Source organism: Hyperolius riggenbachi, chromosome 3 (assembly GCF_040937935.1).
Source record: "Hyperolius riggenbachi isolate aHypRig1 chromosome 3, aHypRig1.pri, whole genome shotgun sequence".
Classification (NCBI taxonomy): Eukaryota; Metazoa; Chordata; class Amphibia; order Anura; family Hyperoliidae; genus Hyperolius; species Hyperolius riggenbachi.
In genome coordinates this window covers 229,870,832-229,892,789 of record NC_090648.1, presented here as the reverse complement: position 1 = coordinate 229,892,789, position 21,958 = coordinate 229,870,832, and positions in this window count along the sequence as shown.

The window sequence follows — 21,958 nt, the reverse complement described above, 5'->3', positions numbered from 1 at the left end:
TTCTTTTGTGTGCTGCTTTTCCTCTGGTGCTCTTCCCATTGCAGTTTGTGCCTTTTCTCCAGGTGCCTTTGTAAGGCAGTTGTCCCTACGTGGATGTTGGCCTTTTTTCACGGCTCAGTTTTTTGAGGCAGAGAGAACAGATGGCATTGCTCTGAACTGAGGCAGACACATTAAAAAATGTCCAAACCGCTGAGCCCCCCTGGGGTGATGGCACTATGATGGCATCAGCAGCTGACGTTGAAAGGCATTTTGGCTGGCTGTCCATAGGTGGCGATACATGGCGCCGTACACTGCCACCAGCTGTTTCTGATGACAAGCTCCACCTGCTTCTTTCAGGAACTCGTCCCCTCCTACTTCTCTCTGACTCCCCCTCTGAACTTTCCCCCTGTTCATCTCCTCTATTGGGAACAAACGTGGCATCCGTATCATCGTCATCATCATAATCATCCTGCCCAGCTTCGCTTGCCTCAGACACCTCCAAAACTGCACCAACAGCAGGTACTTCATCATCCTCCTCCTCACGTTACGTCCATAGTGTCGCCTAACTCAGACATATGAGGTGGTGTAACTTGCTTAGCGCCTTCATCTGGTTGTAACAATAATGGCTGTGCATCAGTGATTTCCCCACCAAATAACTCCTGCGAACTGTCAAGTGCAGCGGATGTGGTGCTTGTAGTAGCGCTGGTGGCTGCGGAAGATGATGTGTTTGTTCTGTGTTAAATAGTCAATCCTGACAATCCTGTCAGTCCTGACAATCTTGGGAGTTGATGGGATGTGCCTTCTTCTGAGCACTGTACTTTGGTCCTGGGCCGCACAAAATCACATTAGCACGACCTCACACAGACCTGCTGGGTGGCCTTCCTCTAGGTCTGCCTCTACCTGTTTTGTCCATATCGGGAGGGATAAAGTGAAAGGTATGCACTGACTTGAGTAATACAATGTGCAGTCACACAGGTGCAGTTAACAGGTATGCACAGAGTGGTATATTACACTGCATGCACTCACGTAGGTAGGTGGGTGCACTGAACACAACAGGTAGGTATATGCAGTGATGGGTATTACAAATGTGCACCTGTCTCACACACGTACCGTGAACAGGTACAGTGACTGGTGGTATTAAATATCACACTGCATGCGCTCCCGTAGGTAGGTGGGTGCACTGAAGTGAACAACAGGTAGGTATATTACCGTATATACTCGGATACAAGTCGACCTCGTGTATAAGTCGACCCCAATATTTGAGCCCCTTAAGCTGGAATTGTTCTATGTCTCCAGTATAAGTCTACCCCTAAAAGTAAACAACTGCACTTGGGGACCAGGAGTGGTTAATAGCTGCACTGCACACAGTATTGTGGCCATTAACCCCTCCTGGCCCCCAAGTGCAGCAATGCATTGTCTCTCTCCCTCCCTGCAGAGCACTAGTGGCTGGAATCATTGATCCTACCTCCCACCCACCATCACCCAAAGGGTGTCCCCCTCTCTATCCCTATACCCACCGTGTGGAATGAAATGCTGTGTAGTCCACAGCAGGAGCAAAATGGTTAAAAGGGAATTTAATCCTCCCTCCCTCCCTCACCCAAAGCATGTCTACATCTCTTCCCCCGTGTAATTGAATGCTGTGTCCAACAGCAGTGAAGTGCCTGCCGGGATCTTTAATCCTTCCTACTTTCCACCCACCATCACCCAAAGGACGTCCACTACCGCAGCCGACTTACGGTATTAGTCCAGCACAGACGATCACCCGAAGGACGTCCACCACTCTTTATCTTCCCCCTGGCCTGTGTAAAATGCTGCAGAATCGCCGCAGCCGACTTACGATACCAGCACCAGCTTTCATGCACTCTCCACTTCCTCACTCATGTTGCGTCATGTGACTACGGGAGTCGGCGGTATGCAGACTTGCGTGCATTAGAATACCGCCTCCAGAAGTCACATGATGCCGCGCGAGTGAGGAAGAGGAGTGTGAATGACGGCTGGTGCTGGAATCGTAAGTTGGCTGCGGCGATTCCACAGCCTTTTACACAGGGGGAAGATAGAGAGTGGTGGAGGTCCTTTGGGTGATCGTGGGTGGGTGGGAGGATGAAAGTGCCCAGCCACTAGTTCACTACAGGGAGGGGGAGAGAGAAAAGCAGCCCTCTCATCCCGGCTATAAGTTGGCAAATTTAGGACTATCTCAAGTACAAGTCGACCCCCCCACTTTTACACTTTGAGTTAGTCCTAAATTTCTCGACTTATAGCCAAGTATATACGGTATGCAGTGATGGGTATTACAATGTGCACCTGTCACACACAGACAGGCACCAGACAGTTACAGTGACAATGCATGCGCTCACATACTGTAGGTAGGTGGGTGCACTGTGAACAACAGGTAGGTATATGCAGTGATGGGTATTACAATGTGCACCTGGCACAGTAGTAATTATACCACCAAGGGGCCAAAGGCCAGCTGCGACTGACTGACAGGGCTGTATATAATGCAAGTGGGCCACACACACACACAAAAAAAAATAGATCACAAGAACAAGATTAGCTCTCAAAAGAGCTGTTGAGGGGTGCTTTATTAGCAATAAGAATCAGCAAGGAGCAAGCTAAGAAGCCTACAAGAGCCTAACTAAGCTTTCCCTATAGGTTTCTGCACAGCAGCTCTCCCTTTAATTACTGCAGGCACACGAGTGAGTGAAAAGCTTGACGCTGCCTGCCTTTTATAAGGGGGGGGGGGCTCCAAGAGGGATTGTAGCCTGATTGGCTACAATGTGCCTGCTGACTGTGATGTAGAGGGTCAAAGTTGACCCTCATGATGCACTATGCGGGCAAACCGAACTTCCGGAAAAGTGAACCACCGACGTTCGCCGGGAACCGTTCGGGCCATCTCTAGTCATACAGACCAGAGGCTGTGCTCTCTCAGATCAGGCTGATTCGAGGCTGAGGTAATCAGTCTTATATTTCCCACCTGATCACACCTCTCAGGGAGAACAGCAAATCCAGGTGTGAATTCAGATCTCAGGGAGAACACAAAATCACAGAGCCAGTAGTCCTGACTAGGGAGATAAATACATTGTTTGAGTAAGGGAATCATGGCCTTTCATTTTTTACAGGCACTTAGGACAGCTATTTAAAAATAAGTGTACTACAAGTGCACTGATCTTCAATTGTCATGCAATACTAATAGTAAATTATAGCAATAATGTCTGAGTCATGGACTAGAAACTACGTTCTTGGGTAGCAAGCTTTCCCTGGTAAATTTATATAACAAAGAACTATATCCTTTTTCTTTCATTATGTTATTATTTAGTATCTAAGTGCATTACATTTACGTGTACACAGTGTATTGTTCCATTTTGAAAGTACTGGATGATAATTCATTTTCAAGCTGAGTGAAATATAAAACATTGCTTCTGAAAACAAAATAATTCCTGGCTGCTTCTATCCATTGTACTGAGTAGTCTCTGTGTTACATTAGAGGGGGCACTAGTGAATTTAAGGGACCCTGTTAGAATTGCTGACAATGGAATAGGTCTGTTTGCTTGTTGCTTTGAACCTGCCTTGCTCCCTTATGTTAATTGCTTTTAGTCACTATAATTAAGGTTCTCTGTGAATTCACCTATTCATCATTCTGTAGTCAGCATTCAACAGAAATCATCCAATTCTTGTTTGATTCAAGAGGCTCTGAAAGGTTCAGTGTCTGATTATTAGGTGGCAGAAAACAACATCCACAATTAACTATTAATGTTCACTCTCTCCTGAAACATGAAACATCCCTTACCGTGCAGAAGTTTAACTTATAAACGTGTATTTATGCTGTTGGTATTCTAAATATTCTATTAGAATATATTCTATATTCTAAGGAACTTTTTACAGACAGCTGGATTCACCTACATTTAAATCTGAAAAAACCACATACATAGAAGGTCGCTCTCATAAATTGTTAGATAATATGAAAACATTCATTTGACAAAGCAACCTACGTGCATGTTCTGTGGGCCTATCATCTTCCCTACTGCCCCTATTCACACCATATATTTTGTACTATGTGGCTAAGTGCACAAACATCTCATTTCTATTTGCTACATGAGTAATGCTATGTAATGCAGAAAAATGGTTCTTTCTGTCAGGGGCGTAGCTAGAAATGACTGGGCCCCATAGCAAAAAAAATGTATGCCCCCCCCCCCGACCTTCCAACCCCACGGACCTCGGACCTCCCACCCAAACATTCCTCCAGGACCCTCCACCCCAACATTCCCACACCCCTCTAAGTACAGTATAAGTAGCCAGGTCTATAGGTGTCCCCAGTTTAGGTAGTAGGTAGTAGTCAGGGGCGTAACTAGAAATCACTAGGCCCCCTTGCTGCAACAGCAATTTAAACTAAATTTAAACTAAATACTGTACAAACGTTTTAACTCATACATGAACATTATGGAAAATCCAAGTTAAAAATAAACTGTGAAGATAAACAATTTCATCCATCCTACTCCTGAAAAATAAATTCATTTTTTTACAACCTCCTAGTTTTATTTTCTGTTTTAAAAAGCTAAAAAAGTAGGTTTAATGCTATTGTCTCATATGATGATCATTCAGCTTGTCCCATAGTCTCGCAGTTAGCAATCATGTGACCCCCAACATGACAAATTCAGCAATCATGAGGCCCTATCAAGAAAAATTCAGCAAAAATGAGGCCCCCAACATGACAAATTCAGCAATTGTGAGGCCCCCAACAAGACAAATTCAGCCATCATGAGGCCCACAACAAGACAAATTCAGCAATCATGAGGCCCCCAACAAGACAAATTCAGCAATCATGAGGCCCCCAACAAGACAAATTCAGCAATCATGAGGCCCCCAACAAATCATGAGGCCCCCAACAAGACAAATTCAGCAATCATGAGGCCCCCAACAAGACAAATTCAGCAGTCATGAGGCACATAAATAGACAACATTTCACATAAATAGGTAGAATGCCCCCTTAATATGTTAGACACCTCTTACCTGGCTTCTGAATTCTCCTGTACTGGCTGCTGTGCCTGGCAATACTGTTTTGGGCTGGATTGGGGATGATGTGTGTGCTGAAAGGCCTGGCAGTGATTCTGTGGCCTGGCTGGCGGTGATGCTGTGGCCGGTTTGGCTGGCGGTGATGCTGTGGCCGATGATGTGGCTGGGTTGGCGGTGATGCTGTGGCTGGGTTGGCTGGCGGTGATGCTGGGCTGTGCTTGGCTGGTTGAAGTAAATGCTGGCCTGACTGGTGGTGATGCTGTGGCCTTTTTGACTGTGATTCTGGGCTGGTTGGCTGGTGGTGATGCTGGGCTGGCTGGCCTGGATAGTTTAGGTAGTGACAGGTGCCCCCTAGTTAAGGTAGTGCCAGGAGTCCCCCAGTTTAGGTAGTGACAGGAGCACCCCCAGTTCAGGCAGTGACAGGAGCCCCCCAGTGTAAGTAGTGACAGGTGACCCCCAGTGTAAGTAGTGATAGGTGACCCCCAGTTCAGGTAGTGACAGGGACCCCCCAGTTCAGGTAGTGGCAGGGACCCCAAGTGTATGTAGTGGCAGGAGCCCCCAGTTTAGGTAGTGAGTGACAGGGACCCCCAGTTAGGTAGTAATGGACCCCCAGTTTAGGTAGTGACAGGGGCCCCCAGATTAGGTAGTGAGTGACAGGGACCCCCAGGTTAGATAGTGAGTGACAGGGACCCCCAGGTTAGGTAGTGAGTGACAGGCGCCCCCAGGTTAGGAAGTGACAGGAGCCCCCCAGGTTAGGTAGTGAGCGACAGGGACCCCCAGTTAGGTAGTGAGTGACAGGGACCCCCAGGTTAGGTTGTGAGTGACAGGGACCCGCAGGTTAGGTTGTGTGCGACAGGGACCCCCCAGGTTAGGTTGTGAGCGACAGGGACCCCCAGTTAGGTAGTGACTGACAGGGACCTCCAGGTTAGGTTGTGAGTGACAGGGACCCCCAGGTTAGGTTGTGAGTGACAGGCACCCCCCAGGTTAGGTTGTGAGTGACAGGGACCTCCAGGTTAGGTTGTGAGTGACAGGGACCCCCAGGTTAGGTTGTGAGTGACAGGCGCCCCCCCCAGGTTAGGTAGTGAGTGACAGGGACCCCCCCCCAGGTTAGGTTGTGAGTGACAGGGACCCCCAGGTTAGGTTGTGAGTGACAGGGACCCCCAGGTTAGGTTGTGAGTGACAGGCGCCCCCCAGTTAGGTAGTGAGTGACAGGTGCCCCCCAGGTTAAGTTGTGAGTGACAGGGACTCCCAGGTTAGGTAGTGATTGACAGGCGGCACCCCCTAGGTTAGGCCGCCTCTTCCCCCCCCCCCCCCCCCGGGCCCGCTCAGGGCCGTTTTTGAGGGCTGGAGGGGTCGCAGCATGAGGGGAGAGCTTGGTGGCACGTCAGTGGGGAGGGGGGAAGGCCCCCCTCACCTCGGACTCTCCCCTCCGCGCTCCCCTCCAACATTGAATAAACACTTATGCAGGCGGAGGCGGCGGGGCAGCAGCGGCAGATACATACCTTCCGTGCGTTCCACCGATGCGTCTCTCTCTAGCTTCTGACGCGACTTCCGCTAAAAACAGGAAGTCGCGTCAGAGGCTAGAGAGAGATGCATCGGTGAAGCGCATGGAAGGTATGTATCTGCTGCCGCTGCCCCGCCACCTCCGCCTGCATACAGTGTTTATTCAATGCTGGAGGGGAGTGCAGAGGGGAGAGCCCGAGGTGAGGGAGGGGGGGGGGCCCGTCCCCCCTCCCCACCGACGTGCCACCAAGCTCTCCCCCTCATGCTGCGACTGCGACCCCTCCAGCACCTAGCGGGGCATCCTGCTGCGGGCCCCCTGTGAGGTAGGGGCCCCATAGCAACGTTATGGTTGCTATCCCCATTGCTACGCCCCTGCTTTCTGTGACATTAGGTGTACCCATACAGTGTGCTGATAAACCCTGAATGCACCACATAGAAACGTGTTGCTGCTTAATGTATAGTGTTATCATGTGATATGTGCTTCCCAAAAATGTTATGGCCTGCTGCATTAATTAGTCAGACACCATTAATAATCCTGAAAAACAAGATAAAAGAGGAGAGCTCTATGGTGCATTAACGTTTTATTACTGATAAAAAGGATAAATAATTGCACTTACAAGATGCAAATGCCATTCAAAGCATATCACCCAGCATAGGGGTAACAAGGAATCCTGTCTCCCCTCTCCTCTCTCTGAAACCCATAGCTGTGGCCAATATCAGGGTTATCCTTACGGAGAGCGATATGGTGGCTGCCATATTTATTTTCGTTTAAATAATACCAGTTGCCTGCCAATCCTGCTAATCTTACTGGCTGCAGTAGCGTCAAAATCAAACACCTGAAACAAGCATATGGCTAATCCAGTCAGGCTTCAGTCAGAAACCTGAACTGCAAGTTTTTCCAGGGTATATTATAATTTTTTTATTTATATGGTGCCAACATCTTCCGTAGCGCTATACATAGTACAAAACAAATAGTGGGGAACATAGATACATGAGAGGTTCAAACTCTGTACAATCAGGACATCCAGCAATACAATTACAATGTTGGTGAGTTGTTTAAGACATCATCAGTACTGGTGCATGTTCATATGATAAATTGCATCAGGATAAGAAACACTAGGAGGAGGTCCCTGCCCTTGCAAGCTTACACTTGAGAGGGTAGTGGGTTGGAGACATTAGGGAAGAAGACACAGAGTATGAGGCAGTAAGCCTTCACTGCTACCTATAACAAATTATTGGTTATTTTACAGTGCTCAGTTGTGCTGCAGAATACTGCACTGTGAATCCAGCCTTAGCATATTGGAAACAGAGGTTTAGCAAGACAGCCAGGCGATCTGCATTGTTTAAAAACAAATAAATAGGTCAGCCTCTTTATACCTCTTAGTTCAAGTGTACGATACAAAAGGAGCACAAATGGAGCACTATAAAAAGCAAAACAGCCAAAAACAACAGTACAGTTGCAGGGCAATGGTCAGACCAGTCATATGCTTCAGCCTGGCCATTTTGGAGAGCATAAGTGATCCAATAATCCTTACCTGGATTGTTAACAAGTTCAATATTAGAATATACATGACTGCAGCCCTCATTTGGGTGATATCAGAATACAGCAAGAATTGTTGAAATGTTAGTTAAAACAGATTTTATTAGACTCACTGTCCCACATCTACATGAAGATTTTAATAAATGTATGTATTAAATAAAAATTCTCTTACTACACATGACTGCAGATGCACAAACAATAATTTGCTAACCTTTAAACTTCTACTATGGTTGAATATGACCCAGGTAAGGTTTACGAACGTTTGCCTCTTAATTGCAGGCACTTAAAAATCTTCAATATAGGTATGTTTGGTTACTTGGGTTCACCAGCATTCTCCGACCATAGAAAATCAACCCTGTTGTCTGTATTGGTATCTGCGTATGAGCATTTCTGATCTACTACTCTGTCCTGTGCCTCCTACTGCCTTATTTCATCCCCAGTTACATTTAAAGCTATATAGCACTTCAGGGAGTTCTGCAAGCACTATTTTTGCTGCAAAGCCTGTGAGCTGACTTTCAATTTTTTACAGTCTATTGCAATAGGGAATAAACTGCCTAGGGCAAATTTTACTTAGAGAATTTAATTTAAAGCAAAATTGTCCATAGACTGTCAGAGTCAATTGCTGTGTGTGTGTAACTTTGAGGTGAGTCATGGGAAGAGTGCAGGGTAATGGATAGTAGTTTCCCTAGAGGGAAGCAAAGTCACTGACAGAAACGGCAGTGCTGAAAGTTTATTTGTAAGGAGATTTAGCATAGTCTAATGTATTTAAAGTGGAATGACACTTCATATTAACTTTAAAAAAAATCATTAAATAAGAAATTACTTATTCAGCTTGCCTATTCTTTTGTTTAGAGATTTAGAAAAAATGTGATATGAAAAAATAAAAAAATATTTACTTATTTTAAGTATTTATATAGTGCCAACATGTTACGCAGCGCTGTACAGAGTATATTGTCTTGTCACTAAACTGTCCCTCAGAGGGGCTCACAATCTAGTCCTTACCATATGTCTATGTATGTATCAAGTAGTCATGTATCATAGTGTAGGGCCAATTTTAGGGGGAAGCCAATCAATCAGTATCTATCGAGCCATCTTAATGGCTCAAAAAAGAGCCGTGTATGCCCAGCATCACTGTAGGTAAAAGAAAGTCCCTCCATCCTGCTGGCACTGCATGGTTCCTACAGTTAGGCAAAGTCACCCAGACCAGGTAAAAAAAAATAGGGGGACATATAGGGACCTATTTTAGAATAGGCGTTTACATATATTTTTAGGGCACTATTTTTGGCAATTTTTTTTATTTTTCGATGTTACAACCCCCTTTAATGCACAAGCTGCTTGTATTCAGTTTTACACCAGTATTGTGTTCCAACTGGGAACCACATAAATCAAATTTTACATGAATTTAACATTGCTTCTAGATAAAAAAAATGACAGTAATTGCTAAAAATGTGTTGCATATGTATATTTAGGTTGCTTTGCACCCTATACAGTATGAGTGAATGAAGAAAGTAACCTTCCTGCGTAACGATCATTACTAGTTGTTCCCAGTTTAGATCAGGTTTCTTTTTTAGGGAACGTACTGTACATTGCGCTATGAAACTGCATTGCATGAAATACTGGAATAATTTCAACAAGATGGAGAATCTTTATACCACGTGGTTTCCTAAACCAAAACAAAATTAGGACAATTCCGTCCTACTAACTGTAACCTAGGATTATAAGAATGACTTTGAAACTTAGACATCAAAGCAACACACCTAGTGAGAAAAAATCTTTTTTAAGAAATCTTCCCATTGCATTCAGTGGACCAAACACATAGTCTGGCACCTTGAAATAATCCAGCTTTCATTTAAAATTAATACAAAATGGCTTAAACACGTAGATTCATCCATTTCAGCATCTATCTCATCATATTAACACTTGCTACCGAAAGCTGCTAAGGTGAAAAGAACAAAGTATTTATGAGTAGGCACAAATGTTACACACGGATGCCATTGCTATTCAGTAGAATATTTTCATCTTGATTATGACTGATTGCTAGCATGTAAAGTGCAACAATTCAAAGCTGCAACATACTACTATCACTGCTTCTGTCACATTTTTAAAATGACAGTACCTTTTTCACGAATGCAAAAAATGATCCAGCTGACTGAAGAAAAAAATAATCCCTTTATATCAGTGTGACAGTAGCAGTTCCAACAATATTAGGAAGTCTGTTTTTTAGAGATTGCTTCCATTGTGTAATATATGCACTATTACACCAATAAAGCATATGTACATTACCGCAGTGATACACATCATTAATGGGTGCCCATTTTTTTGGGATAGCAAAAGTTTGCACATGACCCATGTCTCCGTCGGTTCAGGGGGGGGGGTGCCAAGGAGCTCATGTGACCAACAGCATGGGGCACCGTGCTTTTTAAAAGAAGAACATCTTCGAAAGCAGAAGCTTGCCAAAACTCTATTACCTAGGTAAACTAAAAACTTCAAAGTCCTTTGTTGTTACCTCACCCCTGTGAGAGTACATAGAATGAACGACAACAATTCAGATAGATGCTGGAGGTGCTCGGTGGACCTAGGTAGTTTCATTCATATTTTCTGGCAATGCTCGAAAATCGCCCCCTTCTGGGAAAGGATCCTGTCAATTATAAACGAACTGTTACAAACTTCCTTCCAATTAGACGCAGGATTGCTTTTATTGGGGAGAATTAGCAAAGACACTATCTCCACTCACAAGCAGCTGTTTGTAAGGTTACTATGCTTTCATGCTAGAAAAGAGATCCTAAAATACTGGAAGAAAACTTCTAGCCCGACACTTGGCACTTGGGCTAAAGCAATAAACGACGCTCTCCCTTTATACAGAACGACTTATCTAAATAGAAAAAGTCCCAAGAAATTTAATAAGGTATGGGGGACTTGGGAAAGCAGAATACTAGACCCAACCAATGAGAAATTCATAACAATTATAGACTAGTGGTGGTGGTGCTGGTGTGTGGGGGGCGGGTCCGGGAGCAGGCGGTGACTTTTCCTCTCTTTTCTTTCCTCTCTTGCGGGGTGGCACTACCCCGGTTTACTGTACACTTCTTTTCTGTGCAGAATGGTCTCCCTAATACTGTAACACACACTCAATGAAATAATACTATAATTTAAACCAATAGCAAATACTGTATCTAATTATCTGATGTAATTATTAATGTAAAGATGCGGTTATATACTGTAAAGAATATCTGTATGACTATGACTGTACTGCACTATTCTGTAACTTTCTTGTTGCACTTGTTGGAAAAAGTAATAAAGTTTTACTGTTAAAAAAAAAAGTCCTTTGTTGTTTTTTATTCTGGGGTAGCATTAAAAGGCCCTCACATATGTATGATAAAAACTATTGACACACTTTGTGACTAAGAAAGTAGAAACACTTTTAATTGGCTGTTTCCATCTTAGTTGAATATAAATACATCTGAAGTCTCTATACTTTTTCAAACGTATCCATTGGGCATTATTAGAAGCTGAGAGCCTTTCCATATCATGAATAAATTCTGCCTCATGGATGAGCCAGGCAAGTGAACAGAACAAACATTCTGTTTTCATTTATAGGCCCAATGTACTATAGAAACTACCAAAATATGTCACGTTCTATAATTTTTACCAATATCAACAGCTAACTGACCTCAAGGATAAAGCTTGCAGTCCAGAGAAGTATCACTCTCAAAGATTTGGTACAACAGGTTATGTACTAGCACCCACATTTCATTAGCTCCTCTAATTAGTTCTGCATAGGAAGTCAAATCAACTTTCTCCTGAAACCATGGTGATATAGAGTGATACTTACAAGTAAAAAAACAAGTGCTCACTACGACCAAGACCCCTTTCTGACTGATATGTAAAGGGGACAGCCTTATCTACACATAATATTGCCCATAAAAGGTTGATGTTGCTACAACAACTACAAAGAGGTACCATCTTACTTAGTTTGGATTTGAATTTTAATTTGGAGTGTTCATGCCAGACCTGTGGTGTGTTACTGTATGTGTAATGGAAGATCTCATGACCAAAAGGTGTCTCTACTGTGGTCCAAACCATGGTAAGCTGCCCAAATAATGAGATCCTACTAATTCTCTCTCAGCTTCTGCCAATACACAAACTTCTCAAAGGCCCTTTCCATACTGTACTATTTTCTTTAGAAGGGGAGTTTGTAGAGAGAGAAATAAATATATCAGGCATGACATTGCATTGGATTTGGTAAAAAGATTCTTCCAAACCAGTAGATTCTAGATTTATTCCATCTATTTAGATCATACATTATATCTTTAAGTAGAGAAGTTTAATTGGCTTTGTAATGATTTCTCCAAGAAGCCTTCAGCTGCATCTACTAATGGTGAGCATGCTATTTTTTGAGTGTAAACAATGATTCAATGATTCACCATGGAGAGCACTCATGTAATGTGCAATATCTAAGCTAATGTAACCAATATTTTGCATTAAATACGGTAAGTAGCATATTACATAGTTTGCTTATTTGTTTAATCACATTAGAAAAACCTCAGAAATGGTAAATCATGATGAAACCAATGAGTGATACCAAGAGAAAAATTTCCAGGTACCACATTTTATGTTGACAAGCCACAGCCAATTTACTATTCTAAAGTCACACAGCAAACAGACACACTGCAAAACTTTGCATGATCTTGGGAACATTTTGAGAGCTTTGGAGGATGGGAAATTTGCTCTCTGACTTGGGTAGAGTATATATATATATATATATATATATATATATATATATATATATATATATATATATATATAATGCAACCCAAAATAACTAGAGTAGGGGTGGTCAGTAACATGTAAATAATTCCAAATTGATGCAAGATTGTTCAATTTTTATATTAATATATGCAGCTTGCAAATGGACCAAATACATGAAAGCAAGGTGGGATTAGATTGGTCATTTTCAAGCTGCACATTTATACATTTAAAAAAGCAAATTGCATAGCTCTGCACCCAATCAGAATTATTTGCATAGACGATCCCTGAACTACAGTACCAAGTAAATTTCACACACAGCATATAATAATGCAAAACATGTATTTATTATAGGCAGGAGAGTAATACAGAGGCATATATTTGTCAATCACACATCACCTGCTATAATTAGCAAGTGTCACATGGCAGGATTATATTTAGGCATTGGGAACCTTAAGGTATATACTTAAAATCTATTCTGTTATTGCTTAGTTTTCGACGTAGAGAATTTGCAAATGTTATACAATACAAATACAGTAACATTTGTAAAGCACTTTTCTCCCATAGGATTTAAAGCACATAGTTATGTTTTAGATCAAGACAAGATTGCAAGCTGGACTGTGTTACAGAGAAAATAGGCATGTGTTCATACATGCCAGACTAAACAGGTGGCTTTTCAGTTTGGACTTAAATGCTTCCAAGGATGGAGCTGTCCTGATTGGGTGTGGCAGGGAGTTTCAAAGTGTAGGGGCAGCATGACAAAAGGTTCTGTCTCCAAGGGTTTTGAGGTGGACTCTGGGGGTGACCAAGACCTTTTGATCTAAGATTGTGGGGGGTGAGATGAAGCGGGTGGCTGCTGGTGTGGGAGGAGGGCGTGCGGTGTGCATGCAGGCGGACGCGTGTGTGGCAGATTTGCGGGTGTTTGCGCATGCGGCACTAGTGTGGCCGAATGCGCAGCGGTCGCACGTGCATGTGCACTGACATTCGGGACAGACCTAGAGCCCATTTTTAACCAGGCCTACGTCCCCTAGTATATACAGTGGCTTGCAAAAGTATTTGGCCCCCTTGAAGTTTTCCACATTTTGTCATATTACTGCCACAAATATGAATCAATCAATTTTATTGGAATTCCACGTGAAAGACCAATACAAAGTGGTGCACACGTGAGAAGTGGATCGAAAATCATACATGATTCCAAACATTTAAAAAAAAATAACTGCAAAGTGGGGTGTGTGTAATTATTCAGCCCCTGAGTCAATACTTTGTAGAACCACCTTTTGCCGCAATTACAGCTGCCAGTCTTTTAGGGTATGTCTCTACCAACTTTGCACATCTAGAGACTGAAATCCTTGCCCATTCTTCTTTGCAAAACAGCTCCAGCTCAGTCAGATTAGATGGACAGCGTTTGTGAACAGCAGTTTTCAGATCTTGCCACAGAGTCTCGATTGGATTTAGATCTGGACTTTGACTGGGCCATTTTAACACAAATATGTTTTGTTTTAAACCATTCCATTGTTGCCCTGGCTTTATGTTTAGGGTCGTTGTCCTGCTGGAAGGTCAACCGCCGCCCCAGTCTCAAGTCTTTTGCAGACTCCAAGAGGTTTTCTTCCAAGATTGCCTTGTATTTGGCTCCATCCATCTTCCTATCAACTCTGACCAGCTTCCCTGTCCCTGCTGAAGAGAAGCACCCCCAGAGCATGATGCTGCCACCACCATATTTGACAGTGGGGATGGTGTGTTCAGAATGAAGTGCAGTGTTAGTTTTCCGCCACACATAGCATTTTGCATTTTGGTCAAAAAGTTCCATTTTGGTCTCATCTGACCAGAGCACCTTCTTCCACATGTTTGCTGTGTCCTCCACATGGCTTGTGGCAAACTGCAAATGGGACTTCTTATGCTTTTCTGTTAACAATGGCTTTCTTCTTGCCACTCTTCCATAAAGGCCAACTTTGTGCAGTGCATGACTAATAGTTGTCCTATGGACAGATTCCCCCACCTGAGCTGTAGATCTCTGCAGCTCGTCCAGAGTCACCATGGGCCTCGACTGCATTTCTGATCAGCGTTCTCCTTGTTCGGCCTGTGAGTTTAGGTGGACGGCCTTGTCTTGGTAGGTTTACAGTTGTGCCATACTCCTTCCATTTCTGAATGATCGCTTGAACAGTGCTCCGTGGGATGTTCAAGGCTTTAGAAATATTTTTGTAGCCTAAGCTTGCTTTAAATTTCTCAATAACTTTATCCCTGACCTTTCTGGTGTGTTCTTTGGACTTCATGGTGTTGTTGCTCCCAATTTTCTCTTAGACAACCCCTGAGGCCGTTACAGAGCAGCTGTATTTGTACTGACATTAGATTACACACAGCTGCACTCTATTTAGTCATAAGCACTCATCAGGCAATGTCTACGGGCAACTGACTGCATTCAGACCAAAAGGGGCTGGATAATTACGCATACCTCACTTTGTAGTTGTTGTTTTTTTTTTTTAAGTTTGGAATCAAGTATGATTTTTGTTCCACTTCTCACATGTACCCCACTTTGTATTGGTCTTTCATGTGGAATTCCAATAAAATAGATTCATGTTTGTGGCAGTAATATGGCAAAATGTGGAAAACTTCAAGGGGGGGACGAATACTTTTGCAAACCACTGTATATATATATATATAATGTGTGTATTTCAACAATTTACCATTTTTTGTGATAGTTGTCCTTTAAGTAAGCTAAGTACCATTGCAGATCATGTATGGATTTCGTACAAGTTCTTTGTTTATGTGCCACTGTAAAAGTGGACATGAACTCAGAACTTCCTCTCTGCTGTACAGATACGCAACCAGCGATGGTCTTCCACGTCCACATCCTCCTTCCGGCGGAAGGAGGAAGTGCGAAGTGTGGTAATGAGTGGTGGAACGCGTCCCATAGGTTGGGTATTACAGCAATGACATGCATAGGATCCACGGACTTCTGGGTAGGTTAACCCCCCCTATCCCGTGGTCACAGGTGCAGTAATTAATCTTCATTACAATTCAGAATTTGAGTACATTGCTATTTGGAACCCCATTGCTGTACACAACCGCAAAATAACCTTTAACCACTTGAGGACTGTAGGCTTACACCTCCTAGTGACCAGGCTATTTTTCACAATTTAGGCCACTGCAGCTTTAAGGCCTCACTGCAGTGCTGTACAACTCCACACACAAGTGATTACCCCCTCCCCTTTACTGTCCACCAACAGAGCTTACTATTGGTGTCGTCTGATCCCCACCGGCATGTTTATTGATTTATGTAATTTATTTATGATTATTTTTTAAAATACATTTTACCATTTTCTTCTTTATATTCTATTATCCCTGCCGTCCCTCCCCCTGCTAGCCAATCAGCACGATCGGCTGTCATAGGCATTAGCCTATGACAGTCGATCTCTCTTCTGCCTCCCAGGGGGACTGCGGTGTCACAGTACATCGCTGCCGCAGCGCTGTCCAATATAAATAGATATCGGTATCGCCGATTGGCGTTGAGCGGTCCTGGGGCTGCTGCCGCCGTGTCCACGCCAATTGGCGTGGAGCGATAGTTAAGTTGTTATAGAAAATATTTTCTGTCTTACAGCTGATACAAGCTTGCAATAAATCTGCTGTGTATCTACTTCTTCTTTCATGGAAGCAGACATAGGGTTAACATCCTGTGTTTACAAATCAGCAGCTCTGCCAAGTCAGCCAGCTGACACAGCTGAAGAGATCAAATCACAGAGGTAATTAGTCACAGATGAGGAGGAATTAGAAAAACTAAACTCTTTAAATACATACAGTGTACATTTCTCTATGTTTTCTTTCTGTCCTGTGCAAGAGTTCAGGTCCACTTAAATGTCATTGCCGTTGGTGATTCTCCTCCCTTGATTGTACAATTTTAAATTGGGATTCCACTCAAAATATTTGCCAGAATGAGTTAAACACAGTAAAAAAAATTAATATGAAACATTATGAAATTGCTCTGATGTCATTTCAATGCATATTTACACATCACTGAAGCTAACTGATGATATTGTGGGCTTCAGAAAAAAATATCAGATTGACTCTTAATTAAGTAAGTAGTGAGTAAATAAAGGAGAAAAAGCTATCAGCGATTGGCCTTTAATCTCTTCTTTGCCCAGACCTGACATTAGCTGTGAAGCGAGAATTAATGGAAACAGATTCACGTATTAATATTAGTTGAATGTAAAATAAATGTATTTTTTTATGAACATACAATTGCAGTAAGTGATGATATGTTTTTCTGGAGATAAGCTCTAACTTATCACATGCTGAGCAACCCACAAAGCACAATTGCTCGCTAGCAAAAGATTATTGGAATTCTCAATTCGCACTTCAGCAAAATCACCAACAATGTTACTATAAACCTAATTTACAATACTGGTGCTGTATAGTAGACAAGAAAATATTAAAGTCCCCAGGAGAAAAATTATTGTGGTTTTTTTTCATACTGAACTTTAATGAGCTGATATTATAGGATGTTATTTCAGTAATGGCAACTTAGGTCAGCACTGAGGGAAAAAGAGGATGTTGTGTAGATCAGCATCTCTGATACTGGATATTATATAATGCTTTGAGGCTTATAAAATGTTTGGTTCACAAACACCACATATAAACAAATGCAAGTGATTGCTACATACAATGCATAATAGAGATTCCACTGCTTGTCCACAGAGAAATGAACAGTGTCGTGTCACTAGGACCACCACTGATCAAAATCTCTAGTCAATGACTAAGCAACTCAGAGTGGGTTTGTCAGGTTGAAGTGTCATCACTCATAAAAAAAACAAGTAAGTCTGCCCTCTCCATCCCAAAGGCTTGTAAGGGACAGAGAGCTGGTCTGGTCTCAGACAAGAGATAAGATGTGTTTAAACTTTTTATGTAAAGAACTATACAGGCTTTTGAATAGAGGCAGATGGACCTCGAAAGACATTTTTTAACCAAAGTTAGGTAGGTCAGAAGAGTCTTCTCTTGACATGGTCTTCCTAAAGGCGCGTACATACACCATATTTCCATAAACGACGGGTCCGCCAGACCCTCCCGCTGGGGGACCTTCTGCCTACAGTAGCAGGTGTGTACGCGCTGTCCTGCCGACAGCGCGTACACACGTGCTACTGTAGGCAGAATGTCCGCCCAGCGGGAGGGTCTGGCGGACCCTGTAGTTTGCGGAAGTATGGCGTGTACGCACCTTAAAATATTAGATCCCTGAACTGATATAACTAAATATATATATACACAATACAATACAATAACATTTCTATAGCGCTTTTCTCCCATAGGACTCAAAGCGCTTAGGCTCTCTCAGATTCAGTAGTTAGTAGGATAAAGTATTCACACAACAAAAGTTATATTTCTGCAAATGCCAGACTGAACAGGTGGGTTTTCAGTCTGGATTTAAACACATCCAGGGATGGGGCTGTCCTGATCTGTTGAGGTAAGGAGTTCCAAAACATAGGGGCAGCATGACAGAAGGCCCAAAAGTTTCCAAGTGGACTCTGGGTATGACTAGATTATTAGAACCTGTGGATCTGAGAATGCGGGGATTGCTACGCAGCTGTAACATATCTTTCAAGTATCCAGGGCCTAGATTATTCAGGGATTTAAATGTCAGTAGGCCGATCTTGAATGGGACCCTCCATTCTATAGGTAGCCAGTGAAGGGAATGCAGGACTGGCATTATGTGGCAGTGACGGGGTTGGTTGGTTAGCAGTCTGGCAGCAGTATTCTGTATCAGCTGTAGGCGGTACAAGACCTTTTTTGGAAGGCCAGTGTAGAGAGCATTGCAGTAGTCCAGTCGGGATGTGATGAAGGCGTGGACTAAGGTTGGCAGATCTTCTGGGGGTATGAGGTGCTTGATTTTTGCAATGTTCTTCAGGTGAAAATAGGATGATTTCACCACCGTAGAGATTTGAGTTCTGAAGTTTAAATCCCCATCAATTAGAACTCCCAGGCTACGCACATGAACAGAGCTGCGTAGATCCGTGCCTCCTATTCCCAGTGGTGAAGACTGCAAGTTAAGTTGTTTTGTTATCATGCTCTGCCCTCCAATCAGAAGGACTTCAGTTTTGTCTGCATTTAGTTTCAGCCAGTTGTCATTCATCCATTGCTGTAGTTCACGTAAGCAGGTGTTTATAGTTAGAGTTGGGTCTGTCACACCAGGCTTAAAGGAAAGATATAGTTGGGTGTCGTCTGCGTAGCAGTGGTATGTCAGGCCATGTTTTTGGATTAGTTTTCCCAACGGTAGCATGTAAATCGTGAAAAGCAGGGGAGAGAGGATTGAGCCCTGGGGCACCCCATACTTAAGTGTTACAGGGGTGGACAGGAAGGGCCCCATAGACACTTTGTGGGTTCTGCCACTCAAGAAGGATTGGAACCACTGAAGTACTATGCCATCAATGCCGCAGTATTCCTGTAGCCTGTTTATCAAGATGTCATGGTCAACTGTGTCAAAGGCTGCAGAAAGGTCTAGCAGTATGAGGATCGAGCACTCTCCTCTGTCTCTTGCCATGAGCAGGTGGTTGCATATTTGGATGAGGGCAGTTTCAGTGCTGTGGTGTTTCCTGAAGCCAGACTGGAATGGGTCATAACTGTTATTTTGTAGGATTCTGGCTTCTAGCTGGAGGTATACAGCTTTTTCAATTAGCTTGCCCAGAAAGGGGAGGTTAGAGACAGGTCTGTAGCTGGTCATTGCATCTGGGTCCAGGGAGGGTTTTTTGAGAGGCCTGATGATTGCTTCCTTCAGTAAAGCAGGAAATATCCCTGATTGTAAGGAACAGTTAACAATTTTGAGGAATACCGGTACGAACAGGTCGGGGCAGTTCAACATGAACTGTGTTGGGCCAGGATCCAGGTCACAGGTAGTTAGGCGGACGTGAAGGAGCATGCTTGATGTGACTTCTTCATCAATTTCTTTGAAGTTTGACCAAGGTGTTACGTTGTCTCTGCTAATGGTCTTCGGCGCTATATTAGGCTCAGATGCTGTAAGTTGGATGGCGGACCTTATAGCGGAGACTTTGTCTGTGAAGAAATGGGCAAATTGGTCACAGAGGTCCTTTGAAGACTCGATATTAAGTTTTTGACATGCTGGGTTGCAGAGTTTTTCCACTGTGCGGAACAGTTGGGCTGGTTTGTTAACTGCATTTGCAATCTCTTGTGATAGAAAGGATGATTTTTTTCCCGTGATTACCTTTTGGTAGCTCTTCAAGTGGAAGATTAAGGCATGTTTGTCTTCTGGGGACTGAGATTTGCGCCACAGCCTCTCAAGTTTTCGGCCTTGTCTTTTCAGCTCTTTTATAGCGTTATCAAACCACTGTGCATGATGGTGTGGAGTAAGATATTTGGTGCGCAGAGGAGCAATGGTCTCAAAGGTGGAGGACACACATTTGTTGTATTTAAACACCAGAGTATCAGGGTCCAAGCTGGAGTCAGTCAATTCATCAAAGCTAAGGTTATCTCATGTATGTTGAGGTGTTAGCCCTTTTAAGCGGCTATATATATATATATATCCTACCTAATAAAGTGTCCCTGCGTCCCATGTCTGTGTGTCAGTGTTTTTTTGCACTGCGCATGTGCAGGGAGGGACACAGAGACACTTAAGAGGGCTGGGGGAGGACGGGGGCCAGAAGGGGCGAGCATGTGTGTGTGTGTGCGGTGCGAATGCATGGCTAAGGTCACTAGTGTATATACAGTGGCTTGCAAAAGTATTCGGCCCCCTTGAAGTTTTCCACATTTTGCCACAAACATGAATCAATTTTATTGGAATTCCACGTGAAAGACCAATACAAAGTGGTGTACTTGTGAGAAGTGGAACGGAAATCATACATGATTCCAAACATTTTTTACAAATCAATAACAGCAAAGTGGGGTGTGCATAATTATTCAGCCCCTGAGTCAATACTTTGTAGAACCACCTTTTGGTGCAATTACAGCTGCCAGTCTTTTAGGCTGGTTTCACATGATGCTGCCACCACCATATTTGACAGTGGAGTTGGTGTGTTCAGAGTGATGTGCAGTGTTCGATTTCCGCCACACATAGCATTTTGCATTTTGGTCAAAAAGTTCCATTTTGGTCTCATCTGACCAGAGCACCTTCTTCCACATGTTTGCTGTGTCCTCCACATGGCTTGTGGCAAACTGCAAATGGGACTTCTTACGCTTTTCTGTTAACAATGGCTTTCTTCTTGGCACTTTTCTATAAAGGCCAATTTTGTGTAGTGCATGACTAATAGTTGTCCTATGGACAGATTCCCCCACCTGAGCTGTAGATCTCTGCAGTTCGTCCCGAGTCACCATGGGCCTCTTGACTGCATTTCTGATCAGTGCTCTCCTTGTTCAGCCTGTGAGTTTAGGTTGACGGCCTTGTCTTGGTAGGTTTACAGTTGTGCCATACTCCTTCCATTTCTAAATGATCGTTTGAACAGTGCTCCGTGGGATGTTCAAGGCTTTGGAAATCTTTTTGTAGCCTAAGCCTGCTTTAAATTTCTCAATAACTTTATCCCTGACCTGTCTGGTGTGTTCTTTGGACTTCACGGTGTTGTTGCTCCCAATATTCTCTTAGACAACCTCTGAGGCCGTCACAGAGCAGCTGTATTTGTACTGACATTAGATTACACACAGGTGCACTCTATTTAGTCATTAGCACTCATCAGGCAATGTCTATGGGCAACTGACTGCACTCAGACCAAAGGGGGCTGAATAATTACGCACACCCCACTTTGCAGTTATTTATTTGTAAAAAATGTTTGGAATCATGTATTATTTTCGTTCCACTTCTCACGTGTACACCACTTTGTATTGGTCTTTCATGTGGAATTCCAATAAAACTGATTCTCATGTTTGTGGCAGTAATGTGACAAAATGTGGATAGCTTAAAGGGGGCCGGATATTTTTGCAAGCCACTGTATATATGTGTATACATATATATACTGTATATATATATATATATATCTATATATCTATGCATGCATGCATACATACATACATACATACACATATATATATATATATATATATATATATATATATATATATATATATATATATATATATATATATATATATATATATAGGGGTCGAGTCCTGCGTGAACGCGGGTGGACGACGTCCACTTGCTTTTTTCAGAGAGTGAACGCCGTCCACCCTGGCATGTGTGGAGGGGAGCAGCGCAGTGGA